Here is a 9,049-nt window from a genome sequence, read left to right on the forward strand (position 1 = left end):
AGGACCTGAAAATCTGACTCCAGCTGTCCTTTCAAACCTCCCTTTTAAGATACCCCTCATACAAGGTGCACTTAACCACCCCCAATGTTTCCTCTCTCTTACATAACTCTGTATCCACACACATTTGACCCCTCTAAGCAATTTTTTCTGTTGCATCTTGACAGTGTTTCTCTGTACCTGAGTTGCCATTTCCACTTCCGTGCCTCATTTTTCTATTACTCATGTGTTTACTTGGGTATCTATTGAGTGACTGCCTTGGGTGGGGCACTGTACTAAATCACATAGACACAGTGGTAAGAAAGGCAGCTTCAACTGCTTCTCCTATGCAGCTTGGAGTTTAGCAAGGTGAATGAATGAGTGATGTGATAAGGGAAAAAAGTACTTGGAAATATGTAACCTGGATAAGGTCAGTTGTTGAAGAAACCTTCTAGGAGGAATTGACTTTTAAGGTGAACTGTAAGGGTGGTTAGAGTTATTCAGGAGTTGGCTACGTAAACATGGTTGAAAGTGTCTTTACCAACCTACCTAAACTTCAAGGTATAGTTCAGATGTTAACTTCTACTAGGCACCTGCCCAGATTTCCCCACTGGAGATTAATTTCCATCTATTTGGCTCTCAGAGACCTTTTAAGGTCTATTATAATATTTATCACCATCTGCCTTGCATTATGTATTCATGGTAAACATGATAACTGAACTCATGGTAAATATTTAAATTGAAAATTGCCATACATTACAAAGGATTTATAAGCAGTGTTCTCTTATCTCAGAACTGCAGTTTGAATGCGGTGGAACACACTTTTCTCCCTCATCATAACAGCTCTACCAAACTCCACACATATATCTTTAAAAGGGAATTATTCTGGTATGTGGTGTTGAAACTGGACAATGAGAAGTAGAGGGAGCAGCATGCACACCAAAGTTCAGTCTTTGCTGGAATTTAGGTAAAACCCTAATCCATGCACTCATTCATTCATTCAGTGAATATTTCTTGAGCACCTACAGTGTGCCAACTGCCAATGTTATGTACTGAGAACACATTGCTGAGCTAAACTTACATAGTTCTTATCCTGCATCTAGTAGAGGACAGACATTAAGCAAAGAATAATAACAATAGTTGTAGGTTTACTAACTGAAATGGCTCCAATGAAGGACCCATCAAATTACAAGCAGTGGATCCATTAAAGGATACTATGAAGGCATCTGACTAAGGGATTGATCTGGTGCGGGCAATGCAGAAGGAAGTAACATTGGAACTAAAGTCTGAACACTCACAAGTCTGGCTAGTGATGGGGAGGGAAAGAAAGAGAATATCAAGGAGAGGAAGCAACATGAGCTAAAGAAGGAGCATTTACAGAAGGAGCCCTGTGAATTAGGAAAACTGAAAGAAGACCAGTGTATCTATGCAAGAGACACAAAGAGGAGTAAACCATGACATGAGACTGGGAAGATGGGCGAGGGCAGTATACAGGGCCTTTCAAGCCCTGTACATGTTCATGGCTTTTATTCTAGGAACAATGGGAACACACTGGATGATTTTAAACAGAATGACTTGATCAGATTTGCATTTTAAAAGATCACTCTGGCTGCTATATATGGAGAACCAGAAGTTGTACATGTAATGGCGCCCTGAAAACTTGCTTCATTAATGACCCGCATAAGTGATAAACACCAGAATGTGACATTTGATAAATTAGCTGCCAGTCATTTAATACGGCCTTCACACTAGCAAACCCTGACCCTTGCTGTTGAAGAGAAAAACAGTCTGAAAGGAAGGTGGGGAATTAAAAGAAAACTGAATAATTATTCAACTCTCAGAGTCACTTTTCCCTAGTAGGAGTAGTAGAAGACACAGTAAGAGAGTCTAAGCCCATATTTTACAAGCAGGAAATAGAAAAAGGATGCTGTTCTGAGACAGTGGTTTTAATGCATATTTGCTAACATCTTTGGGAGTCCCCATGGTTCTGCACTTTAGAGGTGTTGTCAACACTGGTGCTGACCATAAAGTTTAAGGTTTACATGGGTTTGTCTGTACCTGAGGATGACACAGCCTCTGAGATCAAAGTTTCCACAAGAGCCTTGAATCATATTAAAGGAGAAATCATGCCAATGGGTATACGTTTGTCACTTTAAAGAGTCCATTAGAAGGAAGCAAAGAAGACCTCCGAGGGGGAGAGAGAGAGAAGACTGTGCTTCTTTGGGCTTTGTGTGAGTAATATAGCAGGAGACCCAAAGATTGCCCTTGCCAAATGATTTTTGCTGAACCCTTTGTCAGGAAACAAGACTGGGGCTCAGAAAACAGAAGCAAGGTCACAGCAAAGGGTAATAGAAAGAGACCCCAGCTCCCGGCCTGAGAAGCTGGGAGGGATGAATTACCAGGCTCCCTCTGTGACCCAGCTGGGAGTGGAGATGGAATCGGCAATTGTCCTGCCCTGACCTCATGCTCCCTTTCAGTGCATTTACATTAGCAGCAGATGGAGGGCTGCAGGATGTCCACGGGAAACCAGAAGCACTTAAATATCCATGGCTCTTTCTTGGTGCTTAGCCCAAAGTGAGACTACGCAGAAGACATGAGTGGCAAATTGGCTACATCTCATATGCACACCTAGGCCACATAGTTAAATCTATAAGGTTTATATGTATATGTACATATGCACACATTAAAATGCACACTCATATATGCTGTCATATAGCTAATCATGCTTGTTCATAGACTACATCCTTATGTGCACACTCATGTACATGTGTGCATGTGTATACATACTTGCACATGTAACTGTGAATGTGTAGAAGAGTACACATTAGAACACACTGTGTTTTAATAAACATATATACATAAAGATAGATGTATAGATAGACACACATGTTTATATATGACACATACATATACTTGCACACATGTGTAAATACCTCAGTATAAAAAATTATAAGCTGAAATGACTAGGTTTAGTTTCATTCTATGTGGAAAAAAGTTGGATCCGAAAGACCAGAGCCAGACATGGCTTCAGCCCTGGCTCACAGGCACCCAGTGTCCTGCCCAGATCAACTCTTCCTCTGAACCTCAGTTCTGTGCCGTGGCTTATTTTATTTATTTTATTTTTGCATTTAAGAAGCTCTTTGTATCAGGTTTGTCACAGAAGTCCAAAGAGATTCCCAGAAGAGATGGCATTTGTTGCAGCGGGTGAAGGGAATCAAAGGCAGAGAAAATAGCATCAGAAAAGAGACAGTTTATAACACTAAGAAATTAATTTGAGTTCTTCTTAGAATGCCTGGGAGTTAGAGGAGGAAAGAAAGTTATGCACTGTACAGGCATACCTCATCTTATTGTGCTTTGCAGATGCTCTGATTTTTTACAAGTTGAAAGTTTATGGCAAGTCTGTTGGTGTCATTTTTCCAACAGCATTTGCTTCCTTATGTCTCTGTGTCAGACTTTGATAATTCTTGCAATAACTTCAAACATTTGCATTACTACTATTATATCTGTTATGGTGATCTGTGATGAGTGATCTTTGACGTTACTATTGTAATTGTTTTAGAGTGTCACGAACCACACCCACAGAAGATGGTGAACTTAACTGATAAATGCTGTGTGTGTTCTGACTACTCCATCCACTGGCCATTCCCCATCTCTCTCCTTCTTGTTGGGCCTCCCTGTTCCCTGAGACACAACAATAGTGAAATTAGGTCAGTGACGGCGACGGCACCCCACTCCAGTGCTCGTGCCTGGAGACTCCCATGGACGGAGGAGCCTGGTGGGCTGCAGTCCATGGGGTCGAGAAGAGTAGGACACCACTGAGCGACTTCACTTTCACTTTTCACTTTCATGCATTAGAGAAGGAAATGGCGACCCACTCCAGTGTTTCTGCCTGGAGAATCCCAGGGACAGGGGAGCCTGGTGGGCTGCCGTCTATGGGGTCACACAAAGTTGGACATGACTGAAGCGACTTAGCAGCAGCAGCAGTGACCCTAAAATGAGCTTAACTCCCTTAGGAAGGGAGTATCATGCATCTCTGACTTTAAAATCAAAAGCCAGAAATATTTAAGCTTAGTGAGGAAGGCATGTTCAAAACTGAAATAGGCTAAAAGTTAGGCCTATTGAGCCAGTTACCTTTAGCCAAGTTGTAAAAACAGAGAAAAAGTTCCTGAAGAAAATTTAGCAGTCAACACATGAATAATAAGAGACTGAAACAATTTTATTGCTGAATACAGAGAAAATTCTAGTGGTCTGGATAGAAGATCAAACCAGCCTTAGCATTCCCTTGGGCCGAAGCCAGATCCAGAGCCAGACTCTGGCAGTCTAGAGTTCTATGGAGGCTTTAAGAGATGAGGGGGCTGCAGAGATATAAAGCTAGAAGAGGTTGGTTCATGAGGATTAAGGGAAAAAGTCATCCTCATAACATAAAAAGTGCAAGGTGAAGCAGCAATTACTTGTATAGAAGCTTCAGCAAGTCATCCTGAAGATCCAGCTAACATGATAAATAAAGGTGGGCATGCTAAACACAGAGTTTCAATGTAGATAAAACAGCCTTATGTTGGAAGAAGATGCCATCTAGGACTTTGACAGCCTGAGAGAAGTCAATGCCTCGCTTCACAGCTTTACAGGATAGGCTAGCTCTCTTGTTGGGGGCTACTGCAGCTGGTGACTTTAAGTTGAACCCAATGCTCATTTAGCATTCCAAAAACTCCTGGCACTCCTAAGAATTACAGTAAATCTACTCTCCTATGTTCTAGAAATGGAACAACAAAGCCTGGATGACAGCACATCTGTTTATAATATGGTTTATTGAATATTTTAAATCCACTGTTGAGATTTACTGCTCAGAAAAAAATTCTTTTCAAAATATTACTGTTCATTGACAATGTGCCTAGTTGCCCAAGAGCTCTGATGGAGCTGTACAATGAGATTAATGTTGTTTTCATGCCTGCTAACACAACATCCGTTCTGTAGCCCGTGGATCAAGGAGTAATTTTGACTTTTAAGTCTTGTTATTTCACAAGATTACAGTTGCCATTGAGAGTGATTCCTCCAATGGATCTGGGCAAGGTAAACTGAAAACCTTCTGGAAAATATTCATCATTCTAGATGCCACTGAGTACATTCACAATTCATGGCAAGAGGTCAAAATATCAACTTTCACAGGAATTTGGGAGAAGTTGATCCCAGCCCTCAACGTATGATTCTGAAGGGTCAAGACTTTAGTGGAGGAAGTAACTGCAGACGTGGAGACAGCAAGAGAACTAGAATTAGAAGTATAGCCTATGATACGACTGGAATTGCTGCAATCTAATGATAAAACTTGAAAGGATGAGGAATTGCTTTTCTTATGGACGAGTGAAGAAAATGGTTTCTTGAGAAGAAAACTACTCCTGAAGATGCTGTGAAGATTGTTGAAATAACAAAGGATTTAGAATATTATATAAACTTAGCTGATAAAGCAGAGTCAGGATTTGGGAGGATTAACTCCAATTTCAAAAGCGTTTCTACTATGTGTAAAATGCAGTCAAACAGCATTCCATGCGGCAGATAAATAATTTGAAAAGGGAAATATCAAGCATTGCAGCAAATTTTATTGTTGTCTTATTTTAAGAAATTTTCACAGTCACTCCAGTCTTCACCAACCACCACCCAGATCAGTCAGCAGCCATCATCACTGAGGGAAAACCCTCCACTATCTAAAAGGTTATTGTTTTTAGTCTTACTGAAGATTCAGACTGGGAAGCCTGGCATGCTGCAGTCCATGGGGTCACAAAGAATCGGACATGACTGAGTGAGTGAACTGACTGAACTGAAAGATTCAGATGATGTTTAGCTTTTTTTTTTTTTTTCTTAGCAAAAAAATATTTTAAATTAAGGTAGGTACTTTTTTGTAAACATAATGCTGTTGCACCCTTAATAGACTGTAGTATAGTGTAAGCAACTTTTATATGCACCAGGAAACCAAAAACTTTGTGTGACTCCCTTTTTTGTGATATTCTCTTTATTGTGGTGGCCTGTTACAGAACCAGCAATACCTTTGAGGTCTGCCTGTATTTTGAATACTCCTGGCCTCTGCCAGGAGAATGGATTGTGTTGGGAGATTTTAAGCTTGGGAGTGATAATCAATAGTAGATTTGTGTTTTAGGAACTGTGGTCTGGACATAGGGTGGTAGATATAGGCATATCCCTTAAAGAGTGAAGACCTTTAAAAAAAAGGCTTTTGCAACCATCTGGATGGAATGTGAAGGTTTAAAATCAGGCAGGATCTGCAGGGAAAAACATAGCGATCTCCCTTCAGTAGTACTGAAGGATGTGCTGAGGGTACTCTGCACCTGTTGCCAGCCTCAGTCATTAATCTGGACACCTGAGGAAGTCTGATTCCCTAGGTGTCCAGTGTTGCATGGAGCATATGCTTATCAGAAGACTGTTGGATGACTTGTGACTCAGACCTCTTTTTATTGACTTGCAGATTGCAAATAGGCAACATATGTATCACTTTACTTTATTGGTCTGGGGAGACCACCCCCTCCCCTCAACCTGAGAATAAAGAATCAATGAGAAAAATTACCAGTGATCCCAACAAGATGGAACCCCAATGAGTTTAGAGAATGGTGCAAAGTACAATAGGCAAAACTGAAAGGTATGTTGGTTACACAGAACCTCACACAATACAAATCAAACAGTGAATGTAATGTTAATGCTGTGCTATGCTTATTTGCTGAGTCATGTCCAACTCTTTGCGACCTTATAGACTACAGGCTACCAGGCTCCTCTGTCCATGGGGATTCTCCAGGCAAGAATACTGAAGTGGGTTGCCATTTCCTTCTCCAGGGGATCTTCCCAATCCAGGTATTGAACCCAGGTCTCCTGCATTGCAGGTGGATTCTTTACCATCCAAGCCACCAGGTAATATTAATAATAACTTGGAAATGCCATAATATTAAAATGCCATACTCTTCATATGCTATTTTTGCCTTCATGGATACCTAAGTAACAAGGCCATAAGAAGAATCTCTCTTACTTTTTCCATTTCTAATCACTAGACCCTCTTTTAAACGGTGTCTTTTATAAGGCCCACTCCTGATACTCTCCTAAAGAGGTTACTTTTAAATTTAGCTGATTAGGGGCTTTAATTATGTCTACAAAATCTCTTCACTTTTTCCATGGAGCAGGACATAATCATGGGAGTGATAATGCATCACCTTCTGCACATTCTACTGGTTAGAAGTGGCAGGTTTCACCTACACTCAAAGAAAGATAATTACGTAAGTGAATATATCATTGAAGACCATTTTAGAATCCTGCTGACTACAAAGGAGGATGAATAAGTTTATCACAGTGATTTGATTTTATCACATGGAAGTCTGAACTCACTGCTGAAGGTCAGCACTTGCATAGAGAGTATTTTCCCATGAGTTTTGAATGCATTCTAGCTATCTTGTTTTATTTTTTTTCATTATTCATGTCCACCACAATTTCCAGGATGTCTTCATGTAGTAAACATTAAGATTATTTTCATTTTAATTGGGGAAATTATTTCTCAAGAGAACAATATCTCTAAGAGTGTGATTGGTCAAGTTGTTTACTGAAAGACAGCTTCTACTTTTCTATTCGTACTTCATGTTTTGCCAAATATCTGCAACATTATAATTTATTCTATATTGAGCTGCAAATTTCCCAGTTTTGCTATGTAAGCTTTTGAGATCATTCTTGCTGTATTTCAAATCTTTTTTTTTTTTTTTTTTGCCAGGAGAAGGAAAGAGAAAATGATTGAAATGTGATGGTTGAGATTGACAGATTGAGGTGGACACTTCGAGGGCTACACAGATGCCCCTCCAGGAATGAAGGATTTACTGACTCAGTTGTTGAAAGTGTTGCTGGAAGATGACCCTCGTCTATCAGCCCTCCCTGAGGACTGTCATGGGCTAGAGGAAACTGCTTTGCCCAACATCACATCTCTTTCCAGGGATTGCCTACATCCAATAATTGATAAAGGTAAGTGTATCAGGGTCTGAGGAGTCCTTCCAACTCTAGAGCTAGCTGTAGCAAGATCTGATCCAATTAGGGGATTGCGTGCAAATTCATCTCCTCCCTCTTCCCAGTCCTGCTTTCTTGACCTCCCTTCTACAGGTGATGATCTTGGGAGGACTCCTTAATAAATGATCTACATGCTAAACTCTTATTTAATCTGCTTTTGAGGGGACCCAACCATTCTGAAGGAGATCAGCCCTGGGTGTTCTTTGGAAGGAATGATGCTAAAGCTGAAACTCCAGTACTTTGGCCACCTCATGCGAAGAGTTGACTCATTGGAAAAGACTCTGATGCTGGGAGGGATTGGGGGCAGGAGGAGAAGGGGACGACAGAGGATGAGATGGCTGGATGGCATCACCAACTCAATGGATATGAGTTTGAGTGAACTCTGGGAGTTGGTGATGGACAGGGAGGCCTGGCGTGCTGTGATTCATGGGGTCGCAAAGAGTCGGACACGACTGAGCGACTGAACTGAACTGAACTGAACCTGCAACAGCCGACAAAGGATTTGGGCCAGTTAAGGATTGGGCCTTCTTTGTTTGAATCCTGGTCTGTTAATATTATCATCTTTGCCAATTTTAGGTCAGTTTTCAATAATTGAGTTTCTTTATGTGTAGAATTTGGCTGCTTCTTTGAATATCTGTTAACTTTTATTGAATGCTGATAATTTAAGTGTTACTTTGTCGCACGTTGGGAATTTTTGTGTTTCTATAAATATTATTGAGCTTTGTCTTGGAATGTGGTTAAGTTACTTTGAAATAGTTTGTTCTTTTAAAACTTTCTTTGTTAGGACCAAACATTTAGTCTAGGGTTTATTTTCCTGCAATTCTAAGACAAAACTCTTCTCTACATCAATTCACTCATGATGCCCTGTGAATTATATGGTTCTCTTCTCTAGTTGGTGAGTATAGCCTGTATGAGTTTTGCAAATGTTTCTTCTAATCTTCTGGGGTGGTTTTTTCAATGACTTTGAGGAGTTTCCTCAAATGCGTGCACTGATTATTACTTAGATGAGTATTTGAGATGGACCTTCTGTGATCTC

The 9,049-nt window shown here is 40.5% G+C and overlaps 1 long non-coding RNA gene across 1 annotated transcript in view; it reads left to right on the forward strand.

The window, feature by feature from the left end:
* The window catches only part of LOC132342186 (uncharacterized), a 64,904-nt gene extending 56,160 nt beyond the window's left edge, over positions 1 to 8,744 (forward strand). Inside the window, exons 2-4 of the long non-coding RNA XR_009490460.1 lie at positions 6,446 to 6,616; positions 6,728 to 6,825; positions 7,727 to 8,744. This is a non-coding gene — a long non-coding RNA (uncharacterized lncRNA). The remainder of the gene's footprint in view (positions 1 to 6,445; positions 6,617 to 6,727; positions 6,826 to 7,726) is intronic.
* The last annotated feature ends 305 nt before the right edge of the window (positions 8,745 to 9,049 follow it).

Source organism: Bos taurus, chromosome 14 (genome assembly GCF_002263795.3).
Source record: "Bos taurus isolate L1 Dominette 01449 registration number 42190680 breed Hereford chromosome 14, ARS-UCD2.0, whole genome shotgun sequence".
In the NCBI taxonomy this organism is placed as follows: domain Eukaryota; kingdom Metazoa; phylum Chordata; class Mammalia; order Artiodactyla; family Bovidae; genus Bos; species Bos taurus.